At 42.4% G+C, this 9,267-nt stretch overlaps 1 pseudogene; it reads left to right on the top strand.

Moving 5' to 3' along the window:
- The first annotated feature begins 1,742 nt into the window (after nucleotides 1-1,742).
- On the top strand, nucleotides 1,743-3,543 carry LOC118627878 (annotated as a pseudogene).
- The last annotated feature ends 5,724 nt before the right edge of the window (nucleotides 3,544-9,267 follow it).

Here is a 9,267-nt window from a genome sequence, read left to right as displayed (position 1 = left end):
ATACACTTTATTATAGCTGGAAGTATGGCTATTATTCTCTATGTACAGATGAAAACATTCCTCTGCCTTCTACCCCCCATTGAAGATCATCCCTGCCCTGAGAGCCCTGTGCTGTGAGAGGGAGTCTGTCACGGGTCCTGAGTATCCAGGCACTAGACCAGGACTATGATGAAGTGAGGCATCTAAGATACAAAATTTAGGGAGGCAGTAACTCCCAAGTGTATAAAAATGCTGCCCTTCTTCTTACATGACACTGAGAGTAAATGCCCCCTTAAATTTTGCATCCCAGGTCTTCACTTGCCTACACTAGTGCCAGCTCTGCCCTGCACATTCTTGCTAGTATGCCAAGAAGGCAATGCCCTAAATTTCTTTACTTGGATTATTACTCAAGGTTGAGTTTACAGTGAGCAACCTTGAGAAATAAAATAATTTCTTTTCTGGATAAAGCGCAAACTTGTTTGTTCTTTTTTTTAAACCTGTGAATCCCGGCATGGCTTCTGCCAAAACATCTGCCCTGTGAACTCTCCGGCCTTAGCTGACAATGCCTATGTCAAAAGCACGCAGGACCCTGTGTAGTTTCCAAGTGAAGGCAGATGGGAAGATTGTCACTTTCTTCAATGGTGACATGAAGTATGTCATGCCAGATGAGTCATCTATTACTATGCAGCCTCCCGGATCGCTCACACCACTCATCCTTAAGTACTAAATATCTTGCGTTTGTTTATTTTTTTCTTTCTTCACCCGAGGACATTTTTTCATTTTTTGTTCAGATAGAGTGAGAGGGAGAGAGAGAGAGAGAGAGAGAGAGAGAAGCATCGACATGAAAGGAACACATCGAGTGGTTGCCACCCACACGACCCAACCAGGGCTGGGGACAAACTGCAACCGATATATGTGGCCTTTAGTGGGAACCGAACCCAGGTCTCTCTGGACTGCAGGCCGATGCTCTAACCACTGAGCAAAACCGGCCAGGGCAATGTCTTGCATTTCTAAAGTGGCCTGATACTAAAACACAAGGCTAAGCGTCCTATCCCCAGTCAGACCACATACAAGAAGAAACCAATTAATACATGAAGAAGGAACACAACAAATTGATTTTTCTCTCTCTTCCTCTTACCCTTCCTCTCCTACTCTAAAATGAATGAATGAATTAATTAATTAATTTTAAAGTTATTTGCTGATGGGAAAAAAAAAAAACATTTTCCCAGATGATACAATTCTCAGAGTATAATGAAATGACAACAAATCGTAAAGTTTAATAATGGCCAGAAAGAATTACACACTGCCCAATTCAAGAGAGGGAAGTATCCAGATGGCACTTTTAAAACTGCCTAAGGACAAGGGGAAGAGAGTGGAGGGAGGTAAAAGAGAGCAAAGCAGGGAAAAGTGGCGATGGAAGGAGACTTGACTTGCGGTGGTGAACATACAACACAATATACAAACGATGTATTCTAGAATTGTACACCTGAAAACTACATAATTTTATTAACCAATGTCACCCCAATAAATTCAATAAAAGTAAATAAATAAAAATAAAAACCCAAAAATAACAATAAAGTAAAAAAAATCTACAATAAAATACACATCTGGCATAAAGTCCAGAGCCACTGTCCTACACGCAGGTAATCTCTGGGCACCCCTTCCCCCCGAGTTACCTGGCATCTGACCTCTAAGCCTGCTTCCCAGGATGGTGATACACTCCCCTGAGGTTCAGCAGCCACAGTGCAGTCCAGGGAGCTTCAATGGAGGAACCATAGTCAGCCCTCTTTATGGAGCACCATCTGAGTCAAGAGACATTTTCAGACTTGTGGAAACTAGTTGGTGAAAACAATGTTCTGATCCCCAAAGTATCCCTGGCAGTGGATGAACTGCTGCTGTCCCCAGACCTTGTAAACTCTCTGGACAAAGGTCCAAATGAAGCCCCAGGACGCCAGCATCTCTTGGACCAGCAGTTGTAATCCCAGCCCCAGCCACTGCCTAGCCCTTGTCATTCTTTGTCCCTTCCAGAAGACTGACTGTGGCAGCTATGGTTTCTGTTTAGAATTCCTGAATTCTGAAACAGCAAGTCTAAAAACTGCAGGTACTCTCCTACGCTCAACAAGCTGTTTTGCCATCTGGCAAAGACCTGCCCCCTGCAGTTATGGGTCAGCTCTCCACCCCCGTTTAGTGCCCATGCCTGTGCCATTTATAAGAGGTCTGAGTATGACAGGTGCAGCCATTATGGAAAACACTATGGTGTTACCTCAGAAAGTTAAAAATTGAACTGCCATTTGACCCAATGATTGCACTTCTAGGAATATACCCTAAGAAGCCTGAAACACCAATCAGAAAGAATATATATACGCCCATGTTTGTAGCAGCACCATTTACAATAGCTAAGATCTGGAAACAGCCCAAGTGTCCATCAGTAGATGAGTGGATAAAAAAGTGGTAGTACATGTACACAATGGAGTACTATGCAGCTGTAAGAAAGAAAGATCTCTTATCCTTTGAGATGGCATGGAGGGACCTGGAGAGTATTATGCTAAGCAAAACAAGCCAAGCAGAGAAAGACAAATATCACATGATCTCACTTATTTGTGGAATATAATGAACTAAACAAAGTGCTGAACAAAATTAACCCAGAGACATAGAGGTAGGGTACAGACTGACAAACCTCAGAAGAGGGGGGAGGTGTTGGGGGGAGAGATAAACCACAGATCTTATATGCATGTATGTATGACCGATAGACAACAAAGCTGGGGATGGGTTGGGGGGGGGATGGGGAAGAAGATGTCAATGGGGGAAAAGAAGAAACATCTGTATCAAAAACAAATTAACAATAATAATAAAATAAAATAAAAAAGAAGTCTGACTACATGATGAAGGTCGTGAGGCACTGTTCCCACCATGAGCGCTGCTCTGACGATAGCGATGGTCTGGCCCTTCCTCAGCACCTTATCCAGGTGGAAGGAATTTGCGTGCCCAGTCTTTGAAGGACAAAACCACTTTTCCACATAGTGTCGTGGTGCCCGATGAGCCGCCCGCCCAAGGCGGGCTCTGACTGCACCACCACCCACTACAACCTCATGCGTAACCGCTCCTGCATAGGGGGCGTGAACCGGCAGCCCATCCTCACCATCATCACACTGGAAGACTCCAGTGGTAATCTGCTGGGAGGCAGCAGCTTTGAGGTGTGTGCTTGCGCCTGTCCTGGGAGAGACCCGAGCCAAGAGGAAGAAAATCTCCGCAAGAAGGCGGAGCCTTGTCAAGCAGCACCCTGTGAGCACAAAGCAAGTGCTGCCCACCAACAGAGATCTCTCTCCCCCACCAAGGATGCCACTGGACGGAGAATATTTTACCCTTCAGATCTGTGGGCGTGAATGCTTCCAGATGTTCCGAGAACTGAATGAAGCCTTAGAGCTAAAGGATGCCCAGGCTGAAAAGGACCCAGGGGGAAGCAAGACCCTCCAGCCGCCTGAAGTCTGTAAGAGGGCACTCTACCTCCCGCCATAAAAAACAAACAAACTCATGTGCAAGAGAGAGGGACCTGACTCAGACTGACATCCTCTGCTTCCTGTCCCCCACTGATGCCCCACCATTGTCCCCCTTTCCTGGCATTTTTGGGGGCTTAGGAGCTTAAACCTCTGCTTGTACAGGTGTGCCTCAGAAACACCCCAGAATTCCTATTTCCTTGGTCTATGACTCTGCTAAAGAAGTTGGCCTGCACTGGTGGTTTTGGGGGCGGGGCACTGCTTGGATGTTTTAGTTTAGCTTCTAAGATTTTTACTGTGAAAACCATTTGGAAGAGGTAGGAAAATGTTCTTGCATGTAAGGGTTAGGTTTTAAATCAGCCATACACTGGGTTGGAAGCTAGACAGGGAAGCTATCTCAAGTTGTTTAATTTCTCCTAACTTCATTGCCCACATTGACTAATGCCAATAATCATACCTAGCTCACGGGTTAACCCATTGTGAGGGTTAATGAAAGTATGTACATTTGGGGCTAGGCTCCCTCAGGAGCGCTTGTTTCCTCTCCCTGTTGGTGGGTGGGCTAATGATTTCTGTGACTGGGCATCTGGTTGAGAGGAGGGAATTTCTAAGTCCCTTCTCTGCCGACCCAGCCAAATTCTGTCTAACCTCCTAGTGAACCTCAGCACCTAAGAGGAAATTTCACCCTCTCACACACCCTGGAAGATCCCATCCCTAGTGCAGGATCTGTATCCTCCAGTCCCAGAAGGCAGCATCCAAAGACCCTGAACTCGCCTCCTCCCATGAACACATTGAATTCACACCTGCAGACAGTGCAGCTCCTACACAACAAACAAAGAGAGAAACCACATAGAAACAGGCAAGAGAAATGGAGAAACGACAGTATAGAAATTCCATCCCTACAGCACCAACGTGCAGTAGAAACGGATCCCGGTAGGGCCCTCACTAAGACTTGCCCATTCTGAGTCCAAAAAAAGTGATTTAGCCCTGGCCAGTTTGGCTCAGCAATTAGAGCATCGGCCTGCAGACCAAAGAGTCACAGGTTTGATTCCAGTCAAGGGCACATACCTCAGTTGCAGTTTGGTCACAGCCCCAGTTGGGGTTATGCAGGAGGCAACCAATCGATGTGTCTCTCTCATTGATGCTTCTCATTGATGCTTCTCTCTCTCTCTCTCTCTCTCTCTCTCTCTCTCTCTCTCTCTCCCTCTCTCCCTCCCTCCCCACCACCACTACACTCTACCTGAAGATAAATGGAAAAATATCCTCAGGCGAGGATTTTTTTTAATGTGATTTAAAGAGCACCTAGATTATAAGAGAAGAAAATCCATGTACTAACCCTGGAGCATTTGCCAATGGGAGAGGAACTGTGGGAAGACCCTCAGGCATCAGAGGCACCAGAGAGCATCATTTGTTGCACTCCCTGTCCACCCGATTGCACAGGCAGGAGCACAATTCAGGTACTCTAGCTGGCCCATTAGTACACCCCAAGTCCCATGCCCACAACGGCACTATAGCTTGCCCCCAAGATTCTCTGTAGCCCATGCCCTCTCTAGGCACAGCTCTGGGCCCCAGGGACTTCCTATGGCCCTTGCTCTCCCCTAGGACTCTGGGTGGCTCATAGCCACTCCAGCTTCAGCTCCGGAACCCAGTATGGCTTTGGCCTGCTACTGCCAGCAGTCCATGCCAGCCCCAACTACTGCTCCTGTCCTGTGCAGCTTATCTCCTGAACTTCCCACAGACCATGCCCACTTCAGCTTCAGGCCCAGGCTCTGGCATGGCTTGCCCTTAGCACTCCCACCAGCTCCAGCTGCAGCTTCAACCAGCTTGCCAAGGTGGCTCTGTACAACATGCCCCAAAGTCTCCATATGACCCATGCCAGCTCCAGCTCCAGTGGTCCAAAGACTACTGGTACATGCAGTCTACAAAGGGGAAGCTATTACACAAGGCTACTCTAAGACCAGGAGTGGTTGCTGTTTTGCCTAATTCATAGACACATACACAGAGAAACAGCCAAAATGAGGAAACAGAGAAATATGTTCCAAGCAAAAGAACAAGACAAAAATCCAGAAAAGAACTAAATGAAACAGAGACAAGCAATGTAACAGATAAAGAATTCAAAACACTAGTTATAAAAATGCTCTTTGAACTTGTAAAAAGAATTGATAAACACAATGAGAACTTCAACAAAGACATAAAGATACATACATACATACACAGAAATTATTTATTTATTAACTTTTTCATTTAAAAATTTTGTGCCATAGTTGACCATGTATAACTGAAATTACCTAAAGTGAAACCATGGACAAGGGGGACTACTATAGTTCTCATTTGTTGCACACTATGTGATAGGTACAATTTATTTTTACAATGGGGAAAAGATATTAATGAAGATAAAGTATCTTCATTAAATAGTATTGGGAAAGCTTTTGTGCACTGAAGAAAACCATCAACAAGACAAAAAAGCAACGTATGAATAGGAAAAGATATTTAAAAATGACATATCCAATAGGGGTTAATATCCAAAATACTTAAACTCAACATAAAAAAAAAAAATCTAATTTAAAATGGGCAGAGGACCTGCACAGACATTTCTCCAAAGGAAACATACAGATGGCCAACAGACACATTAAAAGATGCTCACCCTCACTAATCATTAAGGAAATGCAAATCAAAACTACAATGAGATATCACCTCACATATGTCAGAATGCTATTATCAAAAAGACAACAAATGGGCAGAGGACCTAAATAGACACCTCTCCAAACAGGACATACAAATGGCTAAGAGACATGAAAAAATGCTCAGCATCACTAATCATCAGAGAGATGCAAATTAAAACAACTATAAGGTATCACCTCACACCTGTCAGAAAGGCCACCATCAACAAATCATCAAACAACAAGTGCTGGCGAGGGTGTGGAGAAAAGGGGACTCTATGTCGGCCTGCGGTCCGGAGAGACCCGGGTTCGGTTCCCGCTGAGGGCACGTACTTCGGTTGCAGTTTGTCCCCGGCCCTGGTTGGTCGTGCGGGTGGCAGCCACTCGATGTGTCCCTTCACGTCGATGTTTCTCACTCTCTCTCCCTTCCTCTCTATCTGTACAAAAAATGGAAAAATATTCTCGGGTGAGGATAAAAAAAAAAAAAAAAGGGGGACTCTAGTACACTGTTGGTGGGAATGCAGACTGGTGCAGCCACTATGGAAAACACTATGGTGTTACCTCAAAAAATTAAAAATTGAATTGCCATTTGACCCAGTGATCTCACTTCTAGGAATACACAGAAACCTGATGCACCAATCAGAAAGAATATACGTACCCCTATGGTCATAGCAGCACTACTTACAATCACTAAGATCTGGAAACAGCCTGTGTCCATCAATAGATGAATGGATAAAAAATCTGTGGTACATATACACAATGGAACAGTATGCAGCTATAAGAAAGAGAGATCTCTTATCCTTTGAGATGACATGGAGGGACCTGGAGAATATTATCCTAAGAAAAACAAGCCAATCAGAGAAAGACAAATACCACATGATCTCACTTATTTGTGGAATATAATGAACAAAATAAGCTGAGGAACAAAATAGACCCAGAGACGTGGAAGTAGGGTTCAGACTGACAAACCTCAGAAGAGGGGATTGGTGGGGGAGGAGGGAAGAGATAAACCACAGAGCTTATATGCATGTATGCATAACCATGGACATGGACAACAAAGTTGGGGATGGGATGGGGCGGGATCAGGAGGAGGGTGTCAATGGGGGGAAAAGGAGCAACATCTGTAACAAAAAAATTAATAAAAAAATTTAAAAATTAAATTAAATTTTAAAAAGACAACAAATAACAAGTGCTAGTGAGGATGGGAGAAAAGGAACCCTCATGTACTGTTGCTGAGATTATAAATTGGTGTAGCCACTATGGAAAATAGTATGATGATTACTAAATAAATAAAAATAAAAGTACTATATGATCCAGCAATTCCATTTGTGGATATGCATTTGAAGAAAAGAAAAACAATAATTTAAAAAGACATATGCCCCCTATGTTCATTGCAGTATTGTTTATAATAGCCAAGACATGGAAGCAATTAGGTGTCCTTCAATAGATGAATGGATAAGGATGTGGTGTGTGTGTATATATAATGGAATATTACTCAGCCAAAAAAAGAATGAAATCATGCCTTTTGTGACAACATGAATGGACCTAGAGAGTATTACATTATGTGAAATAAGTTGGACAGAGAAAGGTAAATACCATATGATTATACTTATATGTAGAACCTAAAAAACAAAACAAATGAACAAACAAAATGAAACAAAAACAAACTCATAGAAAGAAAATAATTGATGTTTGACAGAGGAGAGTGAGGGTGGAAGGATAAATAGAAAAAAGGGAGGGGATTAAAAAGTACAAGCTTTCAAGTATAAAATAAGTCACAGGCCCTGGGCAGGTAGTTAACTTTGTTCAAGTGTCGTTCTGATACACCAGGGTTGTGATTTTAATCCCCAGTCAAGTTACATAGAACAATCAACCAATGAATATATAAATAAACACTAAACAAATCTATGCTTCTCTCTCTCTCAAATCGATAAACTTAAAAAAAGTCACAATGATGTAATGTACAGCATAGGGAATACAGTCAATAATATTATAATAACTGTGTATAATGACAGATGATTACTAGACTTATAGTGATCACTTCATAAAGCAAATAAATGTTGAATTACTATGTTTTACACCTGAAACCAATATTTTATTTAAACTATAATTTAAAATAAATTTATAAAAACATTAAAAAATATATTTTATAAAGGGAAATAACTCAGATGTGAGGCTTAACATAGCTTCATAATTAACGTCTATGATAATTTATCTGCAACTATACCAATTTACATTCCACCAATCACCTACCAGGGTTCCCTTTTCTCCACACCATCACCAATACTTGTTATCTCTTGCCTTTTTTGTTGTTGTTGTTGTTAATCCTCACCTGAGGGTATTTTCTCCATTGATTTTTTAGAGAGAGGAAGGGGGGTGAGAGAAACATCGATGTGAGAGAGGCACATTGATTGCCTCCCCTACATGCCCTGACCAGGGCCAGGGATTAAACATGCAACCCAAGTGCATGCCCTTGACCAGGAATCAAACCCTGTGTGTGGGACAATGCTCTAACCACTGAGAACACTGGCCAGGGCTCTTGTTTTTTTTATTATAGCAATCCTTACAGATACGAGGTGATATCTCATTGTGGTTTTTATCTGCATTTTCTTGATGATTAATGATGTTGTGCACCCTTTCATATACCTGTTGGCTATTTGTATGTCTGAAAAAATGTATATTCATATCCTTTGCCCATTTTTTTTTTAATCTTTATTGTTGGATGTAAAATGTATTACAGATGTTCCACATTTTTCCCCAATTGACCCCCCCCACTCCTTCCCCCCCCCCACCTTTTCCCACACTATTGTCTGTGTCCATTGGTTATGCATATAAGTTCTTTGGTTTATTTCTTCCCACCCCCCAACCCCTTTCCCTTTGAGGTTTGTCAGTCTAGCAATGAATTTGTACTTCTTAATCTCTTCACCTTTTTCACCCATTAACCCAACCCCCCTCCTAACTGGCAACCAACAAAATGTTCTCTGTATCTATGAGAATGTTTCTGTTCTACCTGTTTATTTTGTTTGTAGATTCCATTGTTGATAGATATGTATTCATTGCCATTTTGTTTGTTCATATATTTTATCTTTTTCTTATATGTAGAACCTAAAAAACAAACCCTTCATCATTTCATATAA

The sequence above is a fragment of the Molossus molossus genome, unplaced genomic scaffold (assembly GCF_014108415.1).
Source record: "Molossus molossus isolate mMolMol1 unplaced genomic scaffold, mMolMol1.p scaffold_m16_p_13, whole genome shotgun sequence".
In the NCBI taxonomy this organism is placed as follows: domain Eukaryota; kingdom Metazoa; phylum Chordata; class Mammalia; order Chiroptera; family Molossidae; genus Molossus; species Molossus molossus.
This window is presented reverse-complemented; position numbering and strand designations above follow the sequence as displayed.